Source organism: Pezoporus occidentalis, unplaced genomic scaffold, assembly GCF_034315485.1.
Source record: "Pezoporus occidentalis ecotype Australia unplaced genomic scaffold, CSIRO_AGI_Poc_V1 ctg123, whole genome shotgun sequence".
Lineage (NCBI taxonomy): Eukaryota > Metazoa > Chordata > Aves > Psittaciformes > Psittacidae > Pezoporus > Pezoporus occidentalis.
The window spans coordinates 547619-566081 of record NW_026913027.1 but is presented as its reverse complement, the minus strand read 5'-3'; positions in this window follow the sequence as shown (position 1 = coordinate 566081).

The following is an 18463-nucleotide window of genomic DNA, read 5'->3' as shown; positions in this document are numbered from 1 at the left end:
GCAGAACACACATAAATAAGTCATTAATAAAGCCAACTGCTCCAATGAAGCACCTTCTGACACTGTAAGCTGATGTTAACTTAAAAGGAACCTGTATTTTCAGCTAGAAAGTTCCACCAGAAATACAAACACCTGGAATGAAGATGACTGGCAGGGCTGACTTTCTTGACCAGGCAAGGATTGATGACAGTCCTGATACACTTTGGACCTTTCAGTAGAGGAGGACTAATGTACCATGCATCCAAATATAAATTCAAATCCTACTCAGTCTTTTTTAGGCATGCTGCAATTTGAGCTTTAATTGCCGTTTCATCTTTTTTCTTTAGCATTAGCACTAATTAAGTACATTTTAGTTCTTCCCTCTAGGAAAGGAATCCCTGCAGGTCAGAGAACCAAGTGAAACAACTACTTATCATGAGCTCTACAGTAATTCACCACCTGTGTTTTCGGAGCACATGAGTTTCTGGTACGCTGCTCAGCAGAAGTTAATAGTTTCATTTTTGCCATGTTTCTTGCATCAAGACAGCCAATACGAGGAATGCTGAGCCAGCCAATCCTGTCATCAGCTACATCAATTTTACCTTTCAGTTAATCTTCAAAGACTTAATTCTTCAGGTGAAAAATTAAACAATATTTTTACTTACATTTATAAAATAAATTATCATTGGGCTCTTTTATTCTACATATTGATTTTGGAAAGGGAATGCATCAGTTCCTTGATAAACAGACTAGAACATCAATCATGCAATTTGCTCTGACATTGAGTGAGATACAACGAAAATGGGAATTTCTGAAGGTGGTAACTTGTTGATTAAGGTCACCAATATATCCCAGGATATGCAGAAAGCAGTGGGGAACGTATCTCAAATCACTGCCGTTTTTATTGTGAGCCAAAAGTGAGGGTCAGTGACCACGGCACTGTATGAGGTCATGAGCTGGATTGAATTAGTGAACAAAGATTATTATTTAATGTTAACAAAAGTCACGGTGGGAATTTTAAAACTCTGCTATTTTAAGTGGAAAAGACTTTATGGTAAAGGTTAAAAAAAAAATCAAATTTTTCAAAAGAGATTTTAATAATTATCTTGAACAAAAGTGAAGATCCAAATTAGAAAGCAACAAAATCTAGTTTCCAGTGGCCAATATTCCTTTGAAAAAACAGCACACACACTTCTTAGTCTAAGTCCTCTGTACCCCTGCCATAATTTTGGGTTTGTATGTTTAATTCATTTCAAGAGACAGTACTAGCCACAATTATTGTTGTAATTCATTCCTTATGTTGCTATGGATTATACAGTAACTTATCTATCGTAATTATGCAATAGGCTGTAACTAACTGAAATATGAATACTGCCAGTTTGTCCCACTGTGTTTCAGATCTGCAACATAATCGTTAATGTTCACAACAGTGCAGTAATTGAATTACAGAACATTAGCCACATGATTATTATGATCATAAACTGCTACCAAATGGAAGACTATGAAATAAGACTCCAAACACTGAAGTTGTGAAGCTCATACCAAACTACATCTATCCTGCTCTTCAGACTACTTTAGTCACTGTCACACTCCTAACTTCTTTCACCTGTAAAACTTCATACACAACCCATCTTTTCTTCTACTGGAGTTGTTCCAAACTTCAAGTTTCATTTTGATGCAACCCTCGTAGATACTCCAGGTTGCTAGATGGGGCAAGTTTCCAACCCTGCAAAATCTGTATTTATTGGCATGAGGCTGCCTTCTCAAGAAACATTAAGCAGATGCCTATAGGGTTTTCAAACAAGAGTCTTCCTCACAAATCTGGTGGGATTCATCTGATCCAACATCAGCTGTCTGTAGGCTGAACGCCCAGGCAAAGCCATTTCCATCATAAAGAGAACAAAGCATTTTCAGGGGAGGATTCATCTCATGGGAGGGTATTTGAGATCTTGCACATGGAACCTCTTTGAACTGTTTCCATTGAGAAGCTTTGATTAAATCCCCATCTTTCTGGCCACTTGGGGTATACAGAAGTCTCAGACAGCATCATATTTGGGTAATTATTTTCTATAACTTCTTAGATCTGCTGCAGCTCAAGAACAGTCACGAAATCTAAAAAGACTAACTTTGACTCTGAGGGCATCACAGTTTCATCCCCAGTGCTCATTCTATGTTACTGTTTCTAATTGGGAAGATTCCAGCACTGAGTTTTACATATTAAATATAACATTCTCATTAGTCATTTGTTACTATTTTTTTCTTGAAAAATTACCTAAATGCCATGCATCAGGAAATGTGACTGAGAACATAATTGGGACTGAGACAATTAGTGTCCAAAAGACATGTACAGTGATTCATCCAGAATCCTTACACTATTCAAAAGACATGAAATCTAGATGTGTACATGGAAAGGCTGAGGCGTGTCAGTCTGGAAACAGTAAATGTGAACTCTTCACCCACTGGGGCTTTCTCCATCTGACACTTCTGAGTTGTTCCACCACTACCCAGCTTTCATGAGCTCTTTTAATGTGTGAAGCTGCAGATCATTTGTGGTGAATAAAGCCCTAACGGATTACTCATTGTTAATTAAATAACCTGATTCTGTCCACTGAATCTAATACATTAAAGTATTTAATGTTTGTTTGGTAAACTGCTTTGCTAAATGCTCCTTTGACTTTTATTGGTAATAAACATTAAGCATTTATGGCCTGTGAAAACAGTTTCACTTCTAGCTTATGCTGTTACTATTTACAGTTTGTTAATGAAATACCATTAACTTGCTCCAAACTGCAAGTTGTTTTTGTTCTACTCCTTAACTTTTATTGTACAGGATACAGAATAAGTCAATGAAAGTCACATGAGCTATAAGCATCAATGGTACTTGTGACAAAAAACTTACATTGTCACATCAAAACATGTTTTCCACTAGATAAAGCTCCAACTAGTATCCCCCCCCCCCCCCCCTTTATTCCTCCTTTTCCTATGTTCATTTCTTTGCACCTGACTATTGTTCCTTGAAAAGCAGAGACACCACTATGAGTTCCTGGAAAAAGGATATATAGAAAGCTGAATTAAATGCAGTCTGAATTAAAATCTTTTCTACACATGACAGTGGTTTCACACAACTACAGCATCTGATATGAGTAGCTAAAATGCTCATGCTTAAAAATAAGAAACTCCCTCCTGGGCCCGAACAGCATCATGTGCTCGTCTTTCCATATACTAACACCACACAACTCTTGAGTGCTTTGGAGACGGAAGAACAGCCATTGCATGCAATCTGTATTCCTGCACAGAGCAAGCAATGCATTTTATCTGCCAGGGGTATAAAATACAGGGTTCTGCCAATTCCTGTCTACCCTGTGCGGCAGCAAACAGCTCCAGTGAGCCTGACTCTGTAAGGAGAGGGTATGTGATAGATTTACAGGGGAAGAAAAGTCAGATCAATGCCTGCTATAGGAGATAGTTCCTTTGCTTTTGCATTTGTCTGCAACTGGTTTCCTTTGAATGTTAGAGATGCATCACAAACATACCTATTGAGTATAACGTATAATCACCCCTCCCATTTATCTGCTTGGTCAGTGTTCACAGGGAGTAACGTGCTGCTTGGCATTTGTATATTCACTTTACAATGCAGACTTGAAAAGTAAAAAGAACTAGGATGGCTTGGTCATTGTGATATGCTTGATTCCTGTAACAAAACTTTTATTGTGACACTGCTGTTTTGTCTAATGAAAATAGTTGGAGTGATCCATTATTCTCCTTAGGAAATTACTAATTTTGATAAAAACGTTCCATGAAATAAATGACATGGCCACATTCCAGCTGTTGTGTGCCTAAGAATGACAGCATATCTATCAGGCAACAAATAAGATACAGTTTTAGAAGAGGTGACACCAAAATTGGCTCCAGTTGCAGATTTAGGTAGGGATAATGGCAATTCCTGGGTAACAAGGTACCTATAGGGTATCAGGCAGGGTTTAGAAGCCAGGCCCACCACAATGACAAGAGAAACAGAAATCTGCAAATATTTGGCCTGTCTTTATGCTCTTCTCCCACAGGGTTAAAAACAACTCCCCTGCACTGGAAAGCAGGAGCAAGCAAAGAGCCAGGTAGAAGCTGTTGATAATCAAGAGCAAGAGTGCTACTGAGCAGCTGCAGGGTCATACCTGTGTCCAAAGTGTGCTGCAAAGGCAGTGTTAGCCCTTCTTGGGCCAGTTCTTTGGATTTTGGAAATGGGTTAGCACAAATAAAACCCCTGTGCTAAAGAGATGATGGGACAGAAACACTGAAAAAGAACAGACCGAGGTATTCGTGGGAGGTCAGTCCTTAGGCCGCCTTTTGGGTGGCTGCATTGGCTTTCTAAGGGCTCTGCATTTGCACCATTGCTGTCAGGTACTGATCAAGGGCAAGCTGTACAGTCTTCCCCTTGGCTGATTTACTGAGCTGTGTTTTTTTTTGTTTTGTTTGAAGCCCTTTCTATTTAATATTGATTATTGTAGAATGCTGTGGGGTAACAGCATGAAAGTGTTATTAACTTAGTGGTAGGGTACATTTTATGTTCAAAAAAAAAAAGTGTTTGTGTGTGAAGGCTTTAATCGTCATCTACAGCTCCACAATGAATAAGTGTTAACATTGAGAAGTTTTGATTTTTAGACTCAAGTTATACAATCACAGAGAAAAAAAATAAAGGGAAGAAAACAATCCCACACTCTCCTATCCACCTACCTCTCCAAAACTCAGGCAGGAGTAAGCCAAGAGGTGGCTAAAAGCAGCTAAACTATTCTTACCCTTGCTTCAGAAATGACAGCAAAATTAAATAGAAGCAATCATGAATCATAGGAGGATCAGAGCTTGGTAACTAATTGGCCTATTTTCTGTACTGTCAGAATCCTCTTGAGCAATTTTCCTCAATTATAACTGCAAATCAGCATGTTATTTCCTCCTCACAAGCTACCCATTGCTGAGGGACTAACTAGGTGTCCCAGGATATTTCCTGATCTATTGCTGAAGACCAGTTCTCACTGTTAAATAATTACAGGAAGTTCAAAGTGCTGGTTTGGAGGGGAAAAAAATAAAAATAAATCTATTTTGCCTATTAGGACAAGGAAAATGAAAACCTTAATTATAGAGAATCAACATTATTTTTCATAGTAGGCTTTCCTAATAATTGGGGATCTTCTTGGATCAAAGCTAAGGACAGCTTTAACAGAATATATTCAGCACTTTCTCTTCAGATACTGATTTCCCTTCAGTATGAAGGCTATAATACTAAAATCCTGTCAACTATAGAGTCCACTGGAAAACAGAACAGCAGTTACTCACTGCTACTGTTCAGGGGTACCAAAGATATGATTAAACGTGCATGTAATTAGAGCAACCAAGTGAAGTTGTTTGCTTCTCCTCTACATCTCTGGCTGCATGCTGATCACACACAACATATATTTCACCTGTTACTGGTATTCTTCAAGGTGCATTATGATGTCCATTATTTAGTTAACATCAAATTTCTCTGTAATATCAAGCACATAATGAAAAGACAACATTTTTTTCTAAAGGATAAACAACACCTGAAAGACATCCCTTTGAAGAAAGGAAGGTGACAGAACAAGTGACACTTCTCAACTATATTACCTAAGTTTCCTCAGTCATGCAGACTATAAAAGATATGTATAAACTAAACTGATCTGGAATAAAATGGCGAATCACTTTGTGTTGATTCATCTCAGAGCAGTGGTACTTCACAGGATGACAGAGTGTTTGGGCTTCCCAGGTGACAAGTCCAACAGATTCACCATGACTGCAAGCAACACCTATGCAGAACAGCCTTTGGGGTTTTGTTTGTTAGCTTGTTTTGCAGATTCTTCCCCAGAGCCTGCCCAGCACTGAGCTGGATTTGCTTTCAGAGCAATTCCTTCTAGCTCGTTAGTAACAACAGGCTCATTCTCCTTGGTGACACCTCTGCTAGTGCTATGTGGGTCTTTACCCATCTTTCAAGATACTTGACATTGGAGAAGAATTGTTACAGGTAGTATGCAAACACCTTTCTTTGCTCCTTGAGCTGAGAAAAAGTCTGTGGATTGAGTGTTAATGGCACAGGTTCAAAACCCATCCTGTATCACCAAAAATAATGACTTGGTATTAGAAATACCTTCACTGCAAGTAGTTCAGAATGGAAAAAAAAAAACAACCCAAGAAAAAAAACCAAACCAATAAACCACAAAAAGGTTGGGGATTTTTTTGTTTTACTTTTTTGATTTTGTTTGGTTTTTAAATGAAAGATCTTAATTTACTTCATGAAAAATTTGACTTTTCCAAATGCTATAACTCAGTGGTAGCATTTGGAGGCTTTTTTTGGTTGATTGAGGTTTTTTTTTGGTGGGGGGGCAGGTAGGGGAGATACTGAGATTTTAGTTTGGTTTGTCTTCTAAAGGAAATACATAAGTGGAACATCATAAAGAGATACTAGTGTTTTTAGGGTTTCTTAGTCTCAGTGACTGCAGTTGGCCTGTCACGCTTCCAGCAACTAGGACATTCAACCCTATAAGCTCTGTCATTGGTGTCTGGGAATGGCTTAGCAACCAGCAGCATCCCCAAGAAGGTCTTATAAACTGTCTAGCAAAAAGTGATACCTTAGTACCTTTTCAAAAGGCTGGGCTATTACCTGATATCCTACTATAAATGTAGAACTTGTTCTAACTGAGGCTTTGGGGAGTTTCTGTAGTAGAACAGTGCTACTGTATACAGGTGTATAGGAGTACAGAGATTGCTCTCTGCAGATCAGCTGGAGTTGTGCCCCCAAATTTTCCAGTAATTTCTAAAAACCATAGAAATACTGACCGAGTTTCTCAGTGCTGCATTGCAGCTCTCTAATACCTGTAAGGTCTGAAGGAGGATAGTTTCATGAAAGGTCTTGAAATGGTCATGTTTAAATAACTAACTTCAGGTGGCCTTGACTCAGTGATTTATTTAAAGATAAAGGCTGTGGGATGTTCATAAGCTGTGTCCAAGATAAAGAAACACTTTTTACCTTGTCCAGTTAAGAAACAGAAATAGATTCATCTGAGGTCAAAAGGGACAACAACATTTGAAGACAAAGGTTGAAATTATGCAAGAGATGCTTTAAACATGTATTATCTGCCTATCCTTTTCTGTCCTTCAATTTTATTATGTCTTGGAAATGAGCCATTGCAGCTCCAAAGCAGCAGCTTTTATTCAGCTGTGAACCACAGGGCAGAGCATCTCCTCCTCTCTCTTGCCTATAGGGGATTTCAGATATGCATAAAAACCCCAGAAAACCAACATAACACTATTGACTTCAGTGATGTTTTGCTAGTAGAACAGAGAACCATTTGGCTTAAAGCAAGAAAAAGTGAAATGTATCAAGAGAACCCCAAGGAGAGCCTGGGATTTACAGCTAACAAAGATGAACTGACAGAAGGTTAAATGATGTCACTTCTGAAGCACTAAAGCACTCTCTGGTAAGGGGAACTGCAGCAATGGAAAGAAACTTTCCCTTGAACCCATGCGCAAGAGGTGCACAGAATGGTAGTAAGGTATGATGGATGGGGATTTTGGACCCATAACTGTTCAAAACTGCCTCCAAAAAAGTAAGAGCAGCAGCAGTAGTGCACCAGGATGCCATCTCTAGGCTTAAATACTTTGCCAAGAACCATGACTATTCGATAGATGGATCTTTCTTATGATCCCCATCAGTACCCACTGGTCTGGTTAACCTGCATTTTGCCTACCTTCACACTAGGTTACTGGGAAAAGTTGGGAAATGCCTACAGAGGGTCAATGTCTAGGAAGAACATGACAGCCACACCACTTTGTGTAAAATGTAACAGAAAGCATTTGCTTTAGGAGGCAGATACTGCACTGATGAGCCACACTTGAAGGTGATGAAAATCAGGACGTGCTGCTGGGATGCTGATCTTTACTGCAGAAGTCAGAAATCAGAGCTTGCTTTAAACAGTATTTAAGCTTTCTCAAACTGGGCTACTGTATCCTGTATATTAATTTTACCTGTCAAATGTTCTTATCAATCAATTGCCAAAAGTATTTCTCATAAGCACCAATACTGTGGTCCCACACATTAGCTCTTTGATACTAAGCAAGGCAAAACTGATACCAGCACACTATCCCTTGACAGGGATGAGGAGACACTCCTCACAGCCCCTCTATTACTGCTACACAACACATAACCCAACAGGGAGCAGATGACAACCACATGAAGTGAGATGATTGATTTCTCGGCCATACTCCTCTGACATCTGGTTCTAAACAGAGCCTCTGCCAATCATTTTTCCCTGCACCTTCACCAGGTCTGGCTCTGACTTCATATGTTGAAACTTCCTGGTTCCATGAGATCAGCTGTAGTATTTAAAAACATTTTTCCTGACAGTTGTTGAAGAAACTCTGGAGTAGAATTTGTATGAGGCAGCACACCTTGTAATTCTTCTTCCTCATCACTGTCATGTTCCTATCTCCCACCAAAAGATCAACCCTGTGCTGAGCAAAGCAAGCTAACAAACTACAGCTCAGGCCTTTTGGACTGCAAACCAATACAGTCACACTAAAACTCCATCACACAAGTGGTCATACTGAATTCTTTAGAAGCCATTACTGCACCCGAGTTAACACATATACATGGGGCACTTCCTCTGGGAATAAAACCACCCTTTCCCACCAGAAATTATAACCCTTCATAAAGCCTTTTAAAAAGGATGCAAACCCAGCCCCTTCTTTCCCTCCTGCACAGACAGTGCATGTGCTCGCACCAAGTCAGCACCACCATGGAAGACTATATCACAGAGGAGCTCCCATATGGACATGAATGTCCCTAAACTCAGGTTAGTATAGGGCAACCTAGTAAGTTGAAAGGCAAAGACAATTTTCTCCTGTTTTACAGAGCATAGCTACAAGATCTTCTCATCCTAGTACTATCTTGATAATAACCTGCCCTGCTCTTTTTTATGTGATACTGTTCTTTTTGGTTTCCACTATGCCATATGCACATGAACGTGCACAAAATTCTGTTAGGACCACCATCAGCTAAAAAAACCCACTACAGTCTTTCAAGGCATATGGCAGCATAATAAAACCTCAGTTTGCTCTTTCATTTTCTTCTCTTCGTTGAGATAAAAACCTAAATGTAAGTATTTCCAGAATATTTACATTTTACCTCCATTAAAGGATAATGTAATTGAACAAATTCCAGGTGATTAACAACCCTTCTTACATGCAGTTGCCATCAGATTAAGCATACAGAAAAAGCAAAACACTAACACATTTTTCCCAGAGGAGCTAAAATTTCTACCAGTATATTCAGTGAACATGAGAAATCCCTTGGTATTTCCCTTCTTGAAACCAAGGAAATCTTCATGGCCCTGAGTGTACTACTAGTCCTTGATTACCTTCAGCAGTATGTACATCAGCCCTCACCCAAACTGCCATAGGCAGTACTGTCTCTACTCAGCTCTAACCTCTGCTGTTAACTGACCTTTCCAGACTGACCTTGGACCTCTCCTTTCTCTAATGATCATTGAGCTCTCAACAGAACCTGTCAATATTCCCAGACCTTTTCTGCTGGCCTGGCTTGGTGCTCTGGGGTTGCACCCTTGTTGGCAAGGTTGCTGCCCCTGTGTTTGTCTGATCCCTGTCTCTGGTCCCTGGATTGCCTGCCTTGGTGAAACAGCTCCATTCTTGCTGCTCCCTCTCAAAGAACTCCAAATACTCCTCCCTAAAACTTTTTATATACGTGGTCATGTCAAGGATATACTGCCCATGTGCATAATGACAGCTATATACAGTACTGATTCAATAAAGAAAAAAATCTATAAATGGCATCACCTCACATTAAACTTTTTGACTTGAGGTGAACAATGAGTAGACTTGACATTCACATCTATTCAGGTCAGACATTTAACTCTGCACGGTCCAAGGGCCATCTCTCCCCAAGGAAAGGCTGTTCTTTCCTAATGAATGCATACACTCACTTTACATTTTCCCAAAGCCAAAAGAGATTCAGTTTGAGTCTGGCTATTAGCCAAGCTCAAGCTGCACAGAAACACGAGATGACTGTGAATACACTAATCAAAAATGTAGAGTAAGGAAAGAGACAGAACGCTATCCCTTTAAAGAGCCTGATTCTTCTCCCACTACACTGATTTTATACTAGTGTGATGTCATAGTCATTAATAATGTTACTTCTCACCAATGAGGGGGTTGCATTACCCCTAATGTGAGGGGGGGGGAAATTAGATTAAGGAATTAGGTGTAGGCAAAGCCTTTAATTTCTTTTGTGCACCCAAATCATAACACCAAAATGCAGAATGCTTACAAGGCAAGATTATGCACTTTGGAGTTCAGAAATGAATGAGGGCATAAACTTCAAAATTGAGACTTGAATTTAGGAACAGACAAGGCAGATTAAGGAACGTGGGAGAAAAAAAACAAAACAATGCAACTCCTACAGCAAGCCAAGTGAAAAAAGAAAATTTTTCCTCTAAGGCTCAGTGAAATATGATCATTTTATATTTTTCATGGGAGTTTAAGGATTACGTTCAGAGTTTACAGATGACTTCTGAATAAGAAACAAGATGCCCAAATATAACCCATGTCAAGGCTATTAAAAAATATCAGCAGTGCTCATTTTCACACAAGTACCTCAACTATGGAAATCAATTTGATTTGAGGATACTTTGAACACAGTTTGCCTTTTTTTTTAATCCACATGAATGGAAACCTCCAAAAGATACAAACCAAGCGTAACTTCAATACTGAAAGAGACCTGGACAGCAGATGGGCTTGTTAAACTACCTTGTAAGGTCAACTTTTGCATCTCTCAAAGTTCAAGAAAATGGTCTGTGCACACCTCCTGGAGATTTCTGCTGGGCTGAAGCTCTGCTGCTCCTAAGTGAGTTGTAATGACATAATGTACACAGCTCGAACAGACTATTTGACATGAGAGACCTGTCAGAAGCAAACGCCATATCCTTTAGGTGCCTCCTAGTTAATTTTTTGACCCCACCTCCTGTTAATCTCCCTGCAAGACTTCATGAAGCCTCACATCCTCTTTTATATTCTAGTGAGTTCTTTGATTTTTATTAGATGTTCTCATTGATTTAATTTAATGATTTATCTATTACCTATACTTCATGATTTGGCATTTTTCTACTGAAGGCAAGACAAATGACAAAGGCAACCCACAATGCATCACATGAAACAACCACAGCAGTCTCCAAGGAGATATTAATTGCCTAGCTGTGGGAGCAAACTAACCAAAGAAAAAAGAAAAAACATGAAAGCACCAATTGGGTGCTTCACATTATGGATTGAAGCCCAGGGGTTTAGGAGATTGAGAAGATTGAACCTCAAATCCAGCTAAGTCAGTGAGTTATTAAAATAACAGGCTGTCAACTTGTGTGCAACTGGTTGCTGCAACAGTAAATTTCTACAGATCTAAGGCTGTAGAATTCCAGAAGGGGACAAGGGGCAGATATGACTGCATAAGTGTAAGAGGCTCAACCTACAGCAGCCTCTGCCAGCTCTTCATGCTGCTTTGAAGGCCTGAGTCTACAAGCTACCCTCTGAAGCAGGATGGAATTAGCAAGATCATTTCCTCAGGAGAAGTCCAAGTGCTCTAGGAGATATGGTGAGCTGTCATTTTCACATCAGAAAAGATGCTGTGATTCAGTACAATCCAAGGAAAAACAAAAATCTCTTGGATAATTGGTAGTTCAGCATGAACAATCCAAAGGCAGTACAACACAGAAGGATTCATGTCAGATAATTTGTAGTTCAGCATAAGCACGATTATACATGACATTAAAGGAATTAGCATTCCACTAAGAAGTGGAGAATAATTCTTTGGGAACCACCAACTGTTTCACTATTGCTGATTAAACAGGCCTTTAGCTCCCATCTGGACAGTGTCAGACTCTAACTTGCTTCCAGAGAAGTCATCACTGATTCTTAAGGAGCGATTTTAAAGTACAATTATTATTACATCAAAAGGTAAAAGTGTAAAATAAAAAGTATTTTATGTATTGTAATCAAGTAAGGTGGGGAAATCGCCTAACAGTTATGTTGAAGTGGAGTAAAGGTTAGGAATGGCACAATAAAATTCAAATGCAGAACCCCTCATGTCAGGGTTGGAACTAGATGATCTTTGAAGTCCTTTCCAACTCAAACCATTTTACAATTTTATGCCTAGAGGTAACATACCCACTGGAGCAGAGGAGAAGACTTCCACATTTCTCCCAAAACAGTGGTAAAAACATCCATACCCTGTGCTCTGCTCTCTTCCACCAGCAAGAGGACTCTGTTATTCAACTGGAGAGAATTTGAAAGCTACACCCCCACTTTGAAAAGAGGATGGCATGGTCCTGCACTGAACTCACCCCTAGGGCAAGCTCACCTTCACAGTCCCTGAACTGCCACCACTGCAGGATCAGAGGGTGATGTCTGCCTCTGCCACCAACTGCCATGTCCCTGTCTTTCCCCCCTGAAAGCTGCCAATGGTGCCTAGTGGCAGCAGCACTATGCAAAGTATGACTGATTTAAGCGAATACATTAAACGGGCTTTCATTACAACCTGTCAGCCTTTTTATATCTTTGCTACATGAGAATGTATTGAAAAACCACAACTATAATCACAAATAAAGCAACAAATATGAAAACAAATAAAAGGCAAAGCAGGAGATGCTATTATTCTGTTGCTCCAGTACAAATTCAAAAGATAAAGAACAAGAGGAGGCAAGAGGGGAGGGAACAAGCCAGCAACATTCCTCCTCTTGTGTACTGCTGTCCCCATTAATAACAGCAGCTATTCCTCTCAATTATGACTCAAGGGGATAATTAAACTGTTGCTGCTCCCATTTTCCCCACAGAGCAGCACGGTTACATCAGGACTGGCTTCTTCTATTGCAGTACAGCAGCAGCCTCTCAGGATTGCTGCATAATGCTGCAGCCCCAGCCGCGGGAGAGGGACCTCTCAAATATTTTCTGCAGGCAGTAGCATTGCCTGCCTTCTCCTATTACAGTCTTCAAACATCAAAGCTGCCCTTATTATTTCAGCATTTACTCAGGAACCATTGAGGTTTCAGTGAAACTGGGAAGATTAATTAAGTGATAGCAAGTTTGAATGTGGGAGATGAATGATTAAAAGTTCTCAAGGTAAGAGTAGGTACTATCTTTTCAGAAAATGGTACCTACTTATATTGATGAATTTCTTGCTCAGTGGTCAATAATGTCACTTCAAGATGAGAGGCTGGAGTGCTGTAAAGAGAAATTCTCTAAGAACTACTCTGCTGACATTGTAACACCACTTAAGTAAAAAGTCAGATACTGCCAGACTGATATTTTTAACTTACTGAAGTGAAAGACTTCTGATCTGTCTTGCTGTAAGAATTATCAGAGCTGTTTAGAAGAAAATGTAAGTGTAAAGGTTTATATGACTATGTTCAAGTCAATTTGCTGTACTTACCTTCATTCACAATGAGATCTGCAACTCTAACAAGTCCCTAACAGCCAGAGACATGGCTCTATCCAGTAACATCCAAGCAAGTCGGTAGAAAGAGACAGGCACAAACAGTACAAGCTTTTCCATCCATAGCCTAGTTTTGCATCTGGAGTCTACTGAGAAGCGTACAGCGATTTGAGAAGACCTTATTTGCTTTGTACCAAGATCAGGGAGTTGATCCTGGGGAGCACACAGTTGCATTGAGAGCTGCCCAGAGCAGAATGCTCATAGAAACTGATAGGTGATAACATTTTGGATTGGGCTATCGGCCAGGCAAGCTGAACAGAGAGAACAGGCTCAGTACCACACTGGTAGCTGTTTCTGATGCTATGTACTGCTTTTGAATTCTTCAGTTTATTAAAAGCTGTTAAAAAATTAAATCTTTCCAGTTTATCCCATCTTTAACCAAATGCAGCACAGCAAGGCCATACCAGAGTGACACACAGATGTCCTTTAGACTCTTTTGAAGAGTGGCAAAATAAACCATTACTTTTAATTTCAGGAGTTTCCAATTTTTCTTTTTTAAAATAACTTTTTCTGCTATTTGTCATAGGGCAGTCACAGGTTAAACATGCCCAACAAAACACAAACAACCCTCCACTGTGCAGTATAATGAAACTCTGCTAGGAACCAGTCATCAATGAAACAATCAATAGCACACATGTCTGAAGAAAGCAAGCAGGTTGCAATATCATCTGTATGCCTGACATTTACCAGCAATAACATTAATCCCTAGAAAAAACCTGCTATAACTCTCAGTATTATTTTATACACAGAAGTACCCAAAGATTTAATTGTAAAATGGATTTTGAATAGTGCTTTAAACTGGAAATTAGTCTAGCGTTTAAATTAAGCAGTACTGACATGGCTAATTGTCATAAACCCATGGTTAAGTAAAAGAGATGCAACCACTGACTATAAAAAAGTTTGTGCTGCTTATCACGCTGTCCTGAGACAGGTGACTGATTCTGAGTTGCTGAGTGCATGCTAACCCCTGTGGTGTCATTATCAGTTGTGGGAGGGAGGTTCACAGTCTCTCAGAATAACATCTGGTTATTTAAACTGGTCATTTCCAGAGACAGGATACTCCGCAAGACCATTCGGCGCTCATTCACTCAGGCATCAGCCACTTCTGCTCACAGAGCTCAGCCCTCAAAGCAACTTCGACTTTATTCCCATCATACTGCACAGCAGCAAAGAGGGGAGAGAAAAGGTGAGCAAAAAAAAGGCTAAGGCAGTGACAATGAAGTTCAGTAGTGAGCTGTCCCGGACCAAACTCATCATTTGCTTTTCATGTAAAAGACCCATGATTCACATCCTACTAATTTGGAGATGTCACAGAGTAAAAATCTGTCTACATGAGGCAAGGACGACTGAAACAATATCTTTATACCATGTACTTTTCCTATGCAATGCAACCTCAAGCACACAACTCAAGAAAAACTGCTTGAAATTCATGCCTCCCAGAATACTATCTATTGAATGTCTCTTGCCTTGCAGGAAGCTGGAACAATAGGTGAATCAAAGGCAGCAGGGAAATCAGAGAAATCACCCTGTCAGGGGGCAGAGAATGGGAGCTGAGAGGCAAGTACCAGAAATAGCCAGAAAACTCATATTATTTCTGTAAAAAGAAAAACTTGAAGGTTTTGCTGGGGGGAGGAAGAGAGGGAGTGATGAAAGAAATCTCAGACCAGAGCCGATTTGAAACACCGCTATGGTATTTCAAGACTAAATATGTGCTCTGTCAGGCAAGCTGAACTTTATTACTTATTTCAAACAGGCTGGATATTATAGGCAAAATTAACAAACTAATAGTTTAGCACAGAATTATAAAGCACAAGGTATTTATACAGAAATTTTTAAAGAACTCATTTTTATAGGTTTTTTTTTAAGCAAATAACATATGCATCCAAAAAGCCTAACCATTCTACAATGACCTCAGCAAAAACACTCCCCAGTTGATTCTAGGTGCAGAATGAATATGCTGAGGTCCCACCGAGCTGCAGGGGTGCCTCCCCTCCTCAAGTCCTGTACCATTGCTACCCATTATCAGAATGCAGAGTGGAGATAAAAAAAGCCTTTTCTGTTTTTTCCTACTCAAGTTCTGCACAGAAGGCTTAGCAAACAAACTAGCTCCGTCACTCAGGTAGAGTATACAACACTATCTATCATATTAAAGGGAAGGCTAATAGCATAGAAGGCAAGAACCAAAGTACCAAGAAGTATGCTAATAGCATAGAAGCCAAGAACTGAAGTACTAAGGCGCTTTTAGCTTAGGTCACCCCTCTTGGGACATATAACAATATCTTATGATTTAAGCATGCTTAAGGTCATCGTTTTCTGTTCCAGAAAGATTATTTCCCTAGTTAGATCGTGAAATAATGTGTGATCAGCAAGTCACCCACCAAACTAACAAGCATTATGTGAACTGAGGTTCACTGAGGAACCAAATCCAGATGTGGTTTTGAGAGAGCACAAAAGCACGCTTTTGATAGAGGTGACATTTAGCTGCCAGATTCCAATCTCTCCTCCAGAGTATGCAGGAAACCATTTCACAGAGACATACTTATTAACACAGACCAAGTTGTAGTATCGACCGAATTCATGGTAATGGTTGAAATATTTTTATCGAATACTCCTAAAATGGGAATATGCAAGTGCAGCAAATATCCAGCCAAGAGAACGTCAACCAGGATGATTTATATCCATCAAAGCTATCAGGGACTGAACAGACCCCTCAGCTGCAAACACATTACCTGTACTGCCTGTTTTCCCTCTCACACTTAGCAACTGCAAGCCATTCCTTTACAAACTAGAAAGGCTGATCAGTAAATGAATCTTGATTTTTCTCCTAGGAGTCAGGTGGCTGCATGAATACAGTCCCCATTTACAGTAAACTGTGCACACACATTTGAGGCCAGCTGTGCAGCAAAATGCTGGTCACTCAGCCCACAGTAGGCAGGGCAGCCCATGGACCCTTCCACAACTCCACACATGCCTTAACATCCAGAATAAGGGTGTTTGATATGCCAGATGCCACTCCATCAAAGTATTTGTATCAAGAAACCTAATTAGCAGTTTATAATATATAGCAGCAACAACATTTTTAATGCATTGAATATAACTAGTTGGAATACTAGTAGGATCTGCTACACAAAGTGGTATGCCTCATGTGAGCAAAAATTACAACTAAATGAAAAAAATGCCAAAAAATGGAGGTGGATGCTGCTGCCAGGTCAGCCCGATACTTGCGTATCTAGTAACAGCAAAGCTGAGAGAAACATGCAGTTAAGAGGCACCGTAAAACAGCAGTGCTTGTAATTATAGGGTGACAAGGCTGTAACACTGCAACATTTACACTTCATATAAATCAGGTCCTCAGACGGTCCTTAACTGTAAAAGTGTCAGTCAAACCACTGTCCTTACTACTGAGGTTTTCAGAATAATTACCCTGTGCATCTGGAAGCTTACATTACCACCCAAAAGAGCCACGCAGTCAACCAAAAAGCAAAAGGCTGAAGTGCTTAGAAAGTTTGCTGGTTTCCAAGGAATAACCCATAGAAGCAAGCCACGTTTGTACTGTACTGTGATCATAACAGGCTCATTCTTACTGACCAGTAAACATTTGGAAAAACAATTGCACAAAATTACAGGGCAAAATATTTTGTTACATTTGCAAATAGGAATATATTTGTAAAAATGTGCATCTGTTCCAGGTTTCTTGGTGTCTCCAAGCCATTACCACAGTTGGATTAAACATTATTCTACGAAGAACGTGGAAACAGACGCCTAAAGCAGAAAGCATTCACCAGCTTTGATTTGTGCTAGGTGCAGTGTTATCATTTTTCAGACAAGCCCCACATCTGTACTCAGTTTTATCAGTTTCCTAATACTTTAACCAAAATTCTTAATAGCCACCCAGTTATCCAGTCCCCAAAGTACTCTATGTTAGTGATAAATCTCATCTTGAGGATGGTGACAGTACCTGAGGACAGTACTGTCTCCTGGGCTACTGAAGGCAAAGGACACCATCAACTTCAGGGGAGCTGGGCTGAGTTACATCATCTCCTTTAGCCCAGAGAGCTGAATTAATTTGTCTACATTGATGAAGCGAGTTCATTAGATGAGCTCTGCTGAATCGTGATGGGCAAATCCAAGAGGTTACTGCCCTTGTCTGTCTGACTCTATCCCATAATTGATGACAGTTTGAATTAACATATCCTTGTATCAACTGGTCCGTACTCACTTCTGCCAACCCTGCAAAGTGGGCTCAGACTGCAGTTGCAGGATTAGGTAGGAAGCAGAGGACTCTGACCTCCCCCCTCAGGTTAATGGGCAGAGCTCTAGCAGAAGGTATGCTGGGTCCCAACAGCCTGCTCAGCTCACCCCACCTCTTGAACATCTAGTGGGGTCAACCCTAAGCCAAGTGAAACCAGGGAGAGATCTGAGGGCTTTTCTAACAATACCATAGTCTTATTTTTTGCTATAACAACATATAATTCAGAATGCATTCTATTATTCTAGCAAGTAATTTGATGCATTATTATTTATATATGGAATCCAGGATACAATGCACAATGAAGCCAAAACAATTAAGAACAAATCTTTGCACCCCTTTAGATAGTCACTCTATTTTCCAGGCAGGAAGAAGAGTAGAATGACAGGCTGCAGGCAGGGGCCCAGTGCTGCACATGGCACATATCCATACATAAAGGTGGATGTAAAAGACAAAGTTCAACAAAAGTCTATAAATAAGCAGCAGCTACACTAAAACAAAGCAGAAACGTTATAACACTATGTGTTTTAGTTAACTACAAAGTAAGCAAGTGCAATATTAAACAGAGAGGTTTAGAAACAGAAAAGGCAAAAAATATGTCGCAGTCTGGTAACAATCCTTTGAACCCAGGGTAAAAAGCAGCATCCCCCCTTCCTACTATCATAACCACATTTATTATT